Below are 13957 nucleotides of genomic sequence, written 5' to 3' on the forward strand. Positions count from 1 at the left end.
GTCAAAACTTTAAATAGTAATGAGCCCACTCTTTCGTATTTCAAGGATTTTAATTGATTGTGTTTCCTTGTTGAAATTCATGTTTAATTATCCGCATGCTTATAGTCAAAATAAAGCCTTTACTAGACATATTGTGGATGCCATGATGAAATCTTTTGAAGAAAAACTTGAGTTGGAAGTTTCTATACCTAGAAAGCTTTCGCATGAGTGGGAACCTACTATTAAGATTAAAAGTAAATATTAAGAGTGCCATGATTTGTGTGATTTGGGTTCTAGCGTTTCCACAATTCCAAAAACTTTATGTGATGTGTTAGGATTCCGTGAATTTGATGATTGTTCTCTAAATTTGCATCTAACGGATTCTACAATTAAGAAACTTGTGGGAAGGATTAATGATGTTATTATTGTTGCAAATAGGAGTTATGTGCATGTAGATTTCATTGTCCTTGAAATAGAATGCAATCCTACATGTCCTATTATTCTTGGTAGACCCTTCCTTAGAACGATTGATGCAATTATTGACATGAAAGAAGGTAATATTATATTCCAATTTCCATTAATGAAAGGCATGGAGCTCTTTCCTAGAAAGAAAATAATATTACCTTATCAATATATTATGATATCTACCTATGGATTAGATACCAAAGATCACAATACCTAGATCTATTGCATTATGCCTAGTTAGGGGCGTTAAACAATAGCGCTTGTTGGGAGGCAACCCAATTTAATTTTTTTGCTTTTGTATTTCTTTATGTTTTTGAGTGTTGAACACATTATTACCTCTGTATAAATTGTGTTTTTTTGTTTTAATTAGTGTTTGAGCCAAGTAATACCTTTGGGATGGTCTACGGTGTTTGCAAGTTGATTTTGCTGAAAAACAGAAACTTCATCTCTTAGTCCAGGAATTTTGTAAATTCACTAGAACGTGCTTTTGATCTGAATTTTTTACACAAGATTGGTTTACAAATTGCAGAGATTATCCTAATTGTTCAGAATTTTTGTATTTAGAAGTATTCGCAGTAAACAGAGTGCTACAGACTCTTCTGTTTTTGACAGATTCTGTTTTTCTTTGTGTTGTTTGCTTATTTTGATGAATCTATGGGTTGTATCGGGGGGTATGAACCATGAAGAAGTTGGAATACAGTAATTATTACATCAATATAAATAAATTATGAGTTCACAACAGTACCTAAAAGTGGTGATTTATTTTTCTTATACTAACGGATCTCATGAGTTTTCTGTTGAGTTTTGTGTTGTGAAATTTTCAAGTTTTGGGTAAAGATTTGATGCACTATGGAATAAGGATTGGCAAGAGCATAATATTGGTGATGCCCAAGGAACCAAAAGTCATATTCAAGGATACCAAAGATCCTAAGCTTGGGATGCCCTGGAAGGCATCCCAGGCATCCCCTCTTTCGTCTTCAATCCATCGGTACATTTACTAGCCTCTCTAGTACCGCGAAACTTTCGCTCGTACATTAAACCCACCTTCCTCAAAACAGCCACCATATATTTTCCTCAAAACAGCCACCATACCTACCTATTATGGCATTTTCATAGCCATTCCGAGATATAGTGCCATGCAACACCACCATCCCGTTTTTATGACACGCACCATCACTTCCATATTGCTTATAGAGTCATACTTTGTTCTAGCTATCGAGTTGTAATCTTTGATTTGTAGTTAAATAAAAGTATGAAGATTTGCATTATTAGAGCATTGTCCCGTGTGAGAAAAGGATGATGGAAGCTATGATTCCCTCACAAGTTGGGATGAGTATCCGTACTTTACAAAAAAAAGAGGCCAGCGAAGCCCATTAAAAAATAAAAGAGGCCAAAGAAGCCCACCAAAAAAAGAGAAAAAAATGAGAGAAATATAGAAGGGACAATGCTACTATCTTTTTCCACACCTGTGCTTTAAAGTAGGACCATGTTCTTCATAGAGAGTCTCCTATTTTGTCACTTTCACATAACTAGTGGAATTACATCTTTTGCATGACCACTTAGTTTTCTTTTTGAGCTTTCATATACTTATAGCTCTAGTGCATTTGTCGCATGGCAATCCCTACTCACTCATATTTATATCTATTGATGGCCATCTCCATAGCCCTTTGATATGCCTAGTTGATGTGAGACTATCTTCTCCTTTTTTAAAACCTCCACCACACTCTATTCCACCTATAGTTCTATATCCATGGCTCACGCTCGTGTATTGCGTGAGAGTTGAAAAGGTTTGAGAACATAAAAAGTGTGAAACAATTGCTTGATCTTCATCGGGGTTGTGCATGATTTAGATAGTTTGTGTGGTGAAGATGGAGCATAGCGAGGCCATATGATTTTGTACGGGTAACTTTCTAAGACCATGATATTTTGAAAGGAAGCAATTACCTTATTAGTATGATTGATGTGCTATTGTTTTTATGTCAATATTAGACTGTTGTTTTGAGTCTTATGGATCTGAATATTCATGCCAGAATAGAGAATATTACATGGATAAATATGTTAGGTAGCATTGCACATCAAAAATTCTGTTTTTATCATTTACCTACTCGAGGATGAGCATGAATTAAGCTTGGGGATGTTTGATACGTCTCCAACGTACGTATATATAATTTTTGATTGTTCCATGCGATTATATTATCTATTTTGGATGTTTTATATGCATTTATATGTTGTTTAATATTATTTTTGGGACTAACCTGTTAATCTAGAGCCTGGTGCGAGTTTCTGTTCTTTCCACGTTTTTGAGTATTGTAGATAAGGAATATTAAACGGAGTCCAAACGGAACAAAATCTCCGGAAAGATTTTTCTTGGACCAGAATACCCGCAGCAGACTTGGACTAGGGGGCAAGGCAACTGCCGGGAGGCCACAAGCCTGCAATGCGCGCCCTGGGGGGTGGTCGCGCCCCCCTATCTTGTGGGCCCCCAACAGGTCTCCTAACCCTATTCTTTGGCCTACAAATTCCCAAATATTCCCGTATCACCAAAGGGACACACAAAAATACTTTTTCGCCTCCGGGAGCCTGTGTTCCCGTGAGATCCAATCTGGGAGCCTTTTCCGGTAATCTACCGGAGAGGGAATTGATCACGGAGGGCATCTACATCAACTCCATTCCTCCTCCGATGATGTGTGAGTAGTTCACGACAGACCTACGGGTCCATAGCTAGTAGCTAGATGGCTTGTCCTCTCTCTTTGATCTTCAACACAATGTTCTTTATGATTTCCATGGAGATCTATCCGATGTAATACTCTTTTGCGGTGTGTTTGTCGAGATCCGATGAATTGTGAGTTTATGTTCACATTATCCATGAATATTATTTGGTCTCTTCTGAATTATTACATGCACGATTTCATATCTTTGCAAGTCTCTTCAAATTATTTGTTTGGTTTGGCCAACAAGATTGGTAATTATTGCAATGGGAGAAGTGCTTAGTTTTGGGTTCAATCTTGCGGTGTCCTCACCCAGTGACATACTAGGGGAAGCAAGCCACGTATTGTATTGTTGCCATCAAGGATAAAAAGATGGGGTTTTCATCATATTGCTTGAGTTTATCCCTCTACATCATGTCATCTTACTTAATGCGTTACTCTGTTCTTCATGAACTTAATACTCTAGATGCAGGAAGGAGTCAGTCGATGTGTGGAGTAATAGTAGTAGATGCAGAATCGTTTCGGTCTACTTGACACAGACTTGATGCCTATATGCATAATCATTGCCTTGGATATATTCATAATTATTCGGTTTTCTATCAATTGCTTGACAGTAGTTTGTTCATCCATCGTAGTATTTTCCTTTATGAGAGAAGCCTCTAGTGAAACCTATGGCCCACGGGTCTATTTTACATATTATATTTTTGGATTTGTAAACCAAAAATACCAAAAATATATTACTGTAATTTATTTACTTTTGTTTTCGCAATATTTTATATCTATCTCTATTAGATCTCATCCTTGCAAATAACTCTGAAGGGATAGACAACTCCTTTATAGCGTTGGGTGCAAGTGTTTGATTATTTGTGTAGGTACTACTACTGGAGCCTTGCTTGTTCCTCCTACTGGATTGATACCTTGGTTCCCAACAAACTGAGGGAAATACTTATCTACTTTGCTACATCTCCCTTTTCTCTTCAAGGGAAAACCAATGCAAGCTAAAGAGGTAGCAATATCAAAGTCCACAAACTCCTTTGTGTTCTACTCGTGATGTCATCTACGCATAGACCTACCTCATGATGCCACTGTTGGGGAACGTCGCATGGAAAACAAAAAAAAATCCTAAGCTCACCAAGATCAATCTATGGTGACTAACATCTATGAGAGAAGGAGGGCATCTACATACCCTTGTAGATTGCTAAGCGGAATCGTATATAAGTAGAACGGCCAACACCTCTGCGTTCAGCACATGTACGGCTCGATGATGTATTCACATTCTTGATCCAGCAAAACAGGTGAAGTAGTAAATGAGTTTTGGCAGCAGGATGACGTAGTGTCGGTGGTGGTGAAACTATTTCCGCAGGGCTTCGCGAAGCACAACGGAATTAGATTGGAGGATGAACTAGAGGAAGGATAATAGAAACACATTGGGCTTCTAATTATGAGGATTAGAGGTAACTAGGGCTAGCTCTAATTAGTCAACTAGGACCAACTAGAACAAGAACTAGATCAACTAGAGGAGGCTCCAAAACTTGTGTTCTAGGGGCTAGCCCTCCTCCTCTATTTATATGTTGAGCTATGGGGTCGTAACTTGGGGAGAAGGCCTTCCAAAAGTCGGTTTGGAACGTAAGGAAGAGTCCTTTCTGGATTCCTGCACCAAACGCCACGGTCTTCGGCATCCAGGGCCAGACGCCATGGTCCCTCGCGCTTGGTCCCTAACATCCGCAAAACTTCCTTTTGCATCAACCTAAAGCCCTGTGGGCCGTACCCCTTGGCCCAACCAAACTATCCTAGCACCAGGACATTTCGGAAAACATCTGAAACTATTCCGGTGAATTTCGAAACCCTTGTAGAGACCATCCAATGTATCAATCTTTTCCTTTGAACCATTTCGGAGCTCCTCGTTACGTCTGGGATCTTATCCGAGACTCTGAACAACTTTCGGTTACCACAATACATAAATCGTCACCGAACCTTAAGTGTGCAGACCCTGCGGGTTCGAGAACTATGCAGACATGACCGAAAAATTCTCCGGTCAATAACCAATAGCGGGACCTCGATGCCCATATTGGTTCCTACATATTCTACGAAGATCTTTATCAGTCGAACCATGATGTCAAGGATTAAATCAATCCCGTATATTGTTCCCTTTGTCCATCATTATGTTACTTGCTCGAGATTCGATCGTCGGTATCTTCATACCTGGTTCAATCTCGTTACCGGCAAGCCTCTTTACTGGTTACGTAATACAAGATCCCGTGGCTAACTCTTTAGTGACATTGGTTGCAAGATTGTTGTGATGTTGTACTATTGAGTGGTACCTAACGATACCTATCCGTCACACGGAGTGACAAATCCCAGTCTTGATCAATGTTAACTCAACAGACACCCTCGGAGATACCTGTAGAGCACCTTTATAGTCACCTAGTTACGTTGCGACGTTTGATACAAACAAGGCACTCCTTCGGTGTCAATGAGTTACATGATCTCATGGTCATAGGAACAGATACTTAACATGCAGAAAAAAGTAGCAATAAACTGACACGATCATATGCTATGTTCATAGTTTGGGTCTTCTCCATCACATCGTTCTCCTAATGATGTGATCCGTTATCAAATGACAACTCATGTGTGTGGCCAAGAAGCCTTGACCATCTTTGATCAATGAGCTAGTCCTTTAGAGGCTCACGAGGGACAGTGTGTTGTCCATGTATCCACACATGTATTTGAGTTCCCAATCAATACAATTATAGCATGGATAATAAATGATTATTATGAACAAGGAAATATAATAATAACCAATTTATTATTATCTCTATGAAATATTTCCAAGAGACATGATGTAGACAAGATCTATTCATGTAGGAATAGACCCCATCGTTTTATCCTTGATAGCAACGGTACATGCGTGTCATGTCTCTTTCTGTCACTAAGATTGAGCAGTGCAAGATCGAACCCATCACAAAGCACCTCTTCCCATTGCAAGATAAAAGATCAAGTTAGACAAACAAAACACAAATATCCGAGAAGAAATATGAGGCTACAATAATCAAGCATGAATAGGTTTTCATAGATCTGATCATAAACTCACAATTCATCAGATCCCAACAAACACACTGCAAAAGAAAGAGTTACATCATATGGATCTCCAAGACACCATTGTATTGAGAAACAAAACGAGAGAGAAAGCCTTCTAGCTACTGCCTACGGAACCGTAGGTGTCATATGAACTACTCACACATCATCGGAGGAGCACCAATAAGGATGGTGAACCCCTGCGTGATTGTGTTCCTCTCCGAAACGGGCTCTAAGTTGGATTTTGTGGCTCTCAAAATTGTGGTGGCTGAAACGATTTTTTGTGCACTCCTCTAGGGCTTTGTGAATATTGGGGTATTTATAGAGCTCACATGCAGTGGAGGAGGTGCCCGAGGGCCCCACTAGACACCAGGTCGTGCCACGGGCCTCTCGCGCTCCCTGATGTCTAGTGGCCCCCTCGGCCTTGTCTGCTACTAATTCATGGCTCCCAAGTTTCCTTCTGCTCCAAAAAAGTCTCCGTAAAGTTTCGTGGCAATTGGACCTCATCTGATATGGATTTTGTGTGAAGGAAAATCAGTAAAAAACAACAACTGGCACTAGGCACTATGTAAATAGGTTAGTCCCAAAAAATGATATAAAGTTGCTATAAAATGATCTTCAAACATCCAAGAATGATAATATAACAACATGGAACAATCAAAAATTATAGATACGTTGGAGACGTATCAGCTGCCAGTAGGGGCGTTATGTTGCCCTCGGGCAAAGGCGCCGAACAACTGATCTGCTGAGACTTTTTCACCCGGACATGCAAGTACGGGGGATGGAAGAATTGAGTACCTTTTTAAAAGGAAGGGATGAAAATGAGGATGTGATAGAAACCTTGTCGGCTCGTAAGGGTTAAGGATGGATATGCCTATGGCTTCCTCGTCGGTTGTCCAAGCCTTCTGCGGCTTGAAAAGGGCCTTCCACAACTTCTTGAGTGTAATGCGGAAAAAGTTCTGCACAACGCCTTCTGTAGTGTGTGGATCATCTGGATTATGGTCCCACATCGATATGAACCGATGTTTGTAGGCGATAAGACGGTGACGTAGCATCACCTGGATCACGTTGGTGAGCTCGATTTTCTTCTCCAGTAAAATGGAGATCTTCTTTGTGAGCTCCTTCACCTCCGCAGCCTCCCCCCGATCGAGGGCCTTTTCTGTCGAGGACACAAGATGGGTGGGAGGGCCATATCTGAATCTTGGAGGAGCTGCCTCTCCTGCACCGCTCGGCTCGGTGATGTAGAACCACTCTTTTTGCCATGGCTTGACAGTCTCTATGAATGTGCCCTTCGGCCATTTGACCACAGCAAGCTTGCTGACCATTGTTCCCTACAGTCAGACTCCTCGCCATTGATGACTTTGGCCTTGACATTGAGAACTTTCAGACATAGGTCGAAGTGGTGGTGGACCCGTAAAAATGCTTCGTAGACTGTGCTGAAGGCTGAGGGTGTGTAATGGAGTTCGGGGGTATATCATGGAAGTCAAGCTCTTAGTAGAACATAATACCTCGAACAAAGGGGTGAAGGGGAAAACTTAGACCCCAAAGAAAATGGGAAATGAAAACTACTCTCTCCTCATCTTTGGGCATGGGGATAATTTGTCCCTTCTCCATAGCACGGTGGGCTATGTTCTCCGGCAGTTAGCCGGAGCTCTTCATCTCTAGGATGTCCTTCTCGGTGACGCAGGAGGCCTCCCGCTTGTCGTTTGAGCTTGAGTTGTCCATCGCCAGATTGAGGGAAGGATTCGAGGGAACGAGGGGAGAAGGAGGGCTTGGGCGCGAGAGATTTGGAGGCAGGGAATGACAATGATGGTGTGAGATCTAGAATGTGTAAGGGGGCTATTTTGGTAGTTCTACCTTTTATGACTCGCCAAAATACCAAAAGCCCCACCACTACGCTATGAACTTCGCCATTTCCCAATAAAATCGTGTGGTTATGAGCGCATGGGATACTATATCCTTGGATAAGGGGACACGATCTCTGTGATGGAACGTGTCAGTAAAAACGGTCTCGGACCGCTCTTTCATAAAGGGTTATAGGCTTTGACCAGCCATGACCTTTCAAATAGAGGAGGAAAACCACTATTCACAGCCAAACGGCCAGCTTGGACATTGAAATTCATTATGTGTGTGTATGTGTGTGTGTGTGTGTGTATGTGTGTGTGTATTTCAAGGAAGGAAGGTCATCGGTAGCCAAACTATCGTCGATTAAAGGAAGAGGGGAACTCGCCTCGCAAGCTGAAGAATCAACGCACATGAAGCAGACGAAGATTAAAGGTTTCGGGATTGGAGGCCAATTCGGGGGCTACTAAGGGAGCCCGGGACTAAGGGGTCCTCGGGCCGCTTATCTATTCTCATGGGCCGGCCTCCTGGGCCATTCGATCATCATTGGTGGCACTATAATCGAGATGGACTATTTGGAAGACTTGTCGTACAATCCAAGGCAACGTTGTAATCGGCATATTCCTTTCTTGATGTAACCGACTTTGTCTAACCCTAGCATCTCTAGTATCTATATGAACCAGGGGGTGGTAGTTCGTCGGACAGATTAAGCTCATTATGATTATGGTTTTAGACCACAACAGTCAATCTCGAGGTACATCAACATTGTACTTCGTAATACATCATCAATACAACAAGAGTAGGACGTAGGGTTTTACCTCTATCAAGATGGCCCGAACCTGGATAAACATCGTCTCCTTCGTCCCTTGTTACCCATCGACCCAAGATCCATAGTTCGGACCCCCTACTCAAGATCAGACGGTTTTTACACCGACAACGATGATGATGCTCTCTGATTGCATGGATGTTCTCTCATGCCCTCCCTTTTTGGGTACTTTATGCCAAAAGGGAGGATATTATCTCAGCTCTTGATTTGTTAGGTGGTACTATGTCATTTATGTATTGTCTTAGTTCTTGATTTGTTAGGTGGTACTATTCGATTTATGTATGATGAACCATTATGTTATGTGTTGTTACCGTTATGTTATCTATGTATGTTGAATGTAAGGTGAACCATTATATTTTGTGTGCTAAACTATCATGAATTATCTATTTCACTATCTACGTTTTCATATTTGTCTATGTGATATGAGTTCAGTATTAATTGAGGGGGAGCACCCACCCATACTCCGTTTCATTATGCACATAATAAGGGGGATCCATGCAACAAATATATCCTAAGCTTCATAAGTTAATTTTATTTTGAGAGCTATATGTATATTGTCATCAACTACCAAAAAGGGGGAGATTGAAAGTGTAATCATGCCCTTAATCATTTTTTAATGTTGGTGAAAACATGCATATAGGGAAATAACCATTTCCGTCAAGTGCATCTCAGGTTTAGTTCCAAACAAACTATTGTGCGGATCATGACTAATGTATTCAAAATGCTCAAGTAAGAAGAAACAAGACAAATTGTTTAGCTCTTTTTGGTTAACTCTTGAGTATAGGGATCACACACTATTAAGAGGGGATCACTAGCTCTCGTAAAAGACTTGCTCAAAACCCATGAAACTTCATGATTTACCTTCTCCTCTTTTAGTATCATTGTTTACTTGTGTTTTTTCCGCACAACCGACGGTCGCCGGACATCCGACACTTCACCGTCAACCGGATATCTAGTGTTCTCCGGAATTCCCCGGTGCCACCATCAGCATCAAAATTGAAGGATGCCCGGTCCTCTTCGGATGATCATGGCACCAGACGATCGCTGGCTGCCAGATGTTCGGCGCCTCGTGGCCGATTGGATATCCGGTGTTCTCTCGTATTCTGGTGCCACATTCAGCACCAAAATCGCATGATGCCTAGTCCTCTCTAGACGATCATGGCCCCAAACGACCGGCTTTATCCAGGCGTCCGATGCTACAAGCCACACACTCTAGTGTCTGAACGACCAACGATTGGTCGAACGTTTGGTCCATGTTGTCAGTTCAGCCGTCTGGTGTCCTTCGGATGTCCGGTAACTAAGCAACTTAAGTTGCTCCAATGACCATTTCTACACTACCACTATATATACCCTTCTCCCACTCCGGGAGTGGGTTGTACAACACATTGAAAAGATCCCAAGAACACTAGTTCTTTCAGTCTCTTGTTCTTACACCAAATTCTAAATCTCGAGTGCGTTTGTGAGGATTCTTGAGTGTCGCTCCAATCAAAAGATATATTGTCTCTCTCTCCCCTCCTCTGAACCAAAGGAATTTGTGATTTTAGCAAGTTTTGAGTGTTCCCCTTGATCTTGTTACTCTTGGAGGTTGGAGACTGACACGCGGTAGGAATTCCTCAGGGAGGAATCGAACCATTGTGATTACCCTCGAAATGTTTGTGAGGGTTTGGATACCACCCCAAGGTCTACCACTAGTGGTTGAGAAACGCCTTCGTGGTGTTCTAGCAAGGAGAGAATAGGGCGAGCCTTCATTGCGTTGGTGTGACTTCGTGGTAACATACACCTCTCTAAACAATGGCATAGCTTTCCTCCAAGGAAGTGAATGTAACAGCCCCAGTGCACCCCTTTTCCTTTTATGCAACCTTTCCATGCATGGCACCCTCCAACTTGGCATGTTATAGTTGAAATGAGATGAGTGTTGCTTTCCTCTTTGTTGCATCATGGCATCATGGCATCATATCATCTCATCATTTTGTCTTGTGGTTCATCTTGCTTGTTTGGTGTGTGATGTGCTATGTGAGTGGTGGTGAAGTGTGTCCAAGTGGTGAGGGACTCCAAGCTCTACTTGCAAAACCTTTGTATTGATTTCAAACCATGCAAACCCTTGGTTTCTTCAAACTAGGAAAACCCTCTTTTCCAATTTTATTTGGAGTTGTGATGAAAGTCTCTATTTTTCCAAATAAAAATGTTGGATCTACTCATAATATTCTGTTGGAAATTGTGGATGTGTTACTTAGCTTTTGTGGGGTTTTCCTCTGGTGGTTTTGTTTTCAACCAGTGCTTTATGCTATTTAAAGGTATTTATTTTGCTGGCTCTAAATATCCCAATTCTATTTTTATAAAATAGAGGCCATTTTTGGGAGTTCAAAAATATTTCTCTACCACCACCTCTTTTCAAACTAAGTGGGGATTTGAATTTAGTTGTCGCAGTTTTCAAAACAAATAGGATTCGAGTCTGTTTTATTTTGTGAGATGGAAGCAGCAAGCCAGCAGTGGCCAAGCCCACCTCGGCCTCGCCCTCTCCCTTGCCTCGCGCAAGGAGCCGAGCGCCTCCCCGCGCGCTCCCATTTCCAGCTTGGCACCGTGCGGCCCCACCTACCAGCGACCGAACGCATCTCTCTTCTTCCTCCCCTTTCCAGCTCCCTCTCACAAAGAGGGCGAGCAGGGCCCCCGCCATGGCCACGGCGGCGAGGCAGCCGCTTCGCCCTGGCCTATTTAACACCTTAGTGTGTGCACACTTTCCTAGGGTTCCTCCTCACTGCGACCACTTTCTCCCTTCTTCTCCCTCTCCTCTGTTTTGAGCCGAAGCACAGCAGATCCGCCATGGCCGTGGAGTGGTCGTCATCGCCGTAGGCCTAGGGTGCCTCTCCATCGTCGTCCTCGATGCAAGGAGCTCCACTATCCCCATGCAATTCCATTTCCATGGAGTGGAGACGCAAAGATCCTCTTAAGCGTGTCGTCCCCGTCGTCCCCTTCGTCTCCTTCTCCGACAGGCAACAGCGGGAGCAGGACTAGTAGGCCCTCGTCCCCATCATCTTCGTCTGATCCACGATGTGTTCCTCTCTGTAAGAAGCCGCACTCGCTGCCCCTTTATGTCACCTTAGTTTCGGTGTAGCGCGTTGTCACCATCGTTTCACCGGCGTGTAGTACCAGAAGTAGCGCAGTGCCAGCATTAGTGGATGCGCCTCGCCCTGGTCGTCGCCGACGATGGCCTCTGTCGCAGCAAGGCGGAGAGGGGATCTGTTATGTTAGCTGGGCTATTGTTGGTGTTCTGGGAATGGGGCTACCCAGACCTGCCTGAGGCCCATAGGTGGCCTACTTCATCAATCAAGCATCAACAGGCTCGACGTCACTCCAGGCAAGGTCCTCGTGAGGGGCCAAGCCTCACGAGGAGGAACGGCATCAAGACCTGTAGGGGCCTCCTCAGAACCCATCCTGAGCGGCGGACATTCCGAGGCAAGGATGACGCAAAGGAAGGACAGGCGAATCACAAATAACAGGGCCGTGCAGCTTCCCCGTTGGTGCAAAGGAGGCAAGGACGTACGTGGGACCCAAAGGCATCTTCCAAAGTTTCCAATTCGGTGTAACCAAGCCACCGCCGCACGCCAGCAGGGCGGACGTCACCTCTGCAGCGCGGGCAGCCACTTTGCAGGCGAAGACCACCTTTAGGCAGGGGAGCACGTTCCCTTGTTCCCCTTTAAAATTGGCCACGGTGGGAGCCCTTCCCGCCTAAACGATAAGGTAAGAGGACCGGGGCTACCACTATAAATAGGGGATAAGTCGCTTCATAGAGGGGGATCCGACCCTGAACCATTTCACTCACCCACCATCACAACACTAAGGCCACCTAGCCTCAGGAGGCCGAATAACATTGTACTAGTTCATATCTCGACCTCTACGAGAGGCAATCCACAAAAGCAGGAGTACGGTTTTACGCTTCCCAGCGGCCCGAACCTGGGTAAACTGTTGTGTCCTATGACTTCCTCGCCATCGAGTTAGTTCTTCGCCATTCCCATCGAGTAGAGTGCTGGGCAAGGATAGGCCGTGTGAGATCTTCATACACGCCCGTGAGTTCGAATCCTTATGATTTTGCGGAGCCCGAAATCCGACATTTGCACCGGCATTGGGCCTGACCCGTGACTCTCTCATCGTACCACCGGCATTCATCCTCCCCGGGAGTCCTGTCCGGGGTTGCCCCTGTGTCCTCATGACACCTGCCATCGTCGTGGCCAAACAAAATTTTCCCAAATGGGGACGGGTACCCCAAAAAACTCAACTCGCTCACAAGGTTATCGCCGGCTACCGGGCCAGGGTAGCACACGCGCATAACCTTTCCTCTTTGGTGGTACCAGCGAAAGGGCACGCGATCAGCCCAAGTCAAGGTCGTCCCATATCAGCACATGTGGTTGCACTGATGAGCCCGGACAGGTGACTCTAGATCAGCCACTAAGTTATCTTATCTCCGAATAACATCTCTATCATAGCTGACACTCCGATGTCATAGTAATACGATAACCAATAAGCTGAAGCCACTACTGTTGATCGATATCCATAAATTATTGGATGAAACTCAAAGTAATCATAGACAGTAATCTCAACATCGTGGCATCGGCTCGCATGTAAGACACTAGTCACTAACAATCCCGTACTCATCATAGTAGTCATCTATTCAAACAATGCATACTCAAATTCCAGACTATAAGCAGATAGACTTGAAATAGTTAAGTAAACTATGATATTGTAATGCAATTAAGAAAATTAGAGTTGTTGCCTGCTCGGGATGAGGGATCCACCGGGAAGAAGTGCGAGAAGCTCGCAAAAGGAATTGCCGGAAATAGTTCTCTCTCGGAGGAGGGGTTGTTTACGGCAAGGGCAACATGGTCATTTCCACTGTGTGATCACATAGTGAAAATGGTACCATCTTGACACGCTCAATGAGACGAAGATGTGGGCTTTGGAATCACTAGAATCGGAGTTATGGATGAAAAGATATGATGGTTTTTCTACCAGGGACTAATCTGCAATAAAAATATCTGCAACTGGGTCCCTCAGAGCACAGCCGCTG

The sequence above is a fragment of the Hordeum vulgare genome, chromosome 4H (genome assembly GCF_904849725.1).
Source record: "Hordeum vulgare subsp. vulgare chromosome 4H, MorexV3_pseudomolecules_assembly, whole genome shotgun sequence".
Classification (NCBI taxonomy): domain Eukaryota; kingdom Viridiplantae; phylum Streptophyta; class Magnoliopsida; order Poales; family Poaceae; genus Hordeum; species Hordeum vulgare.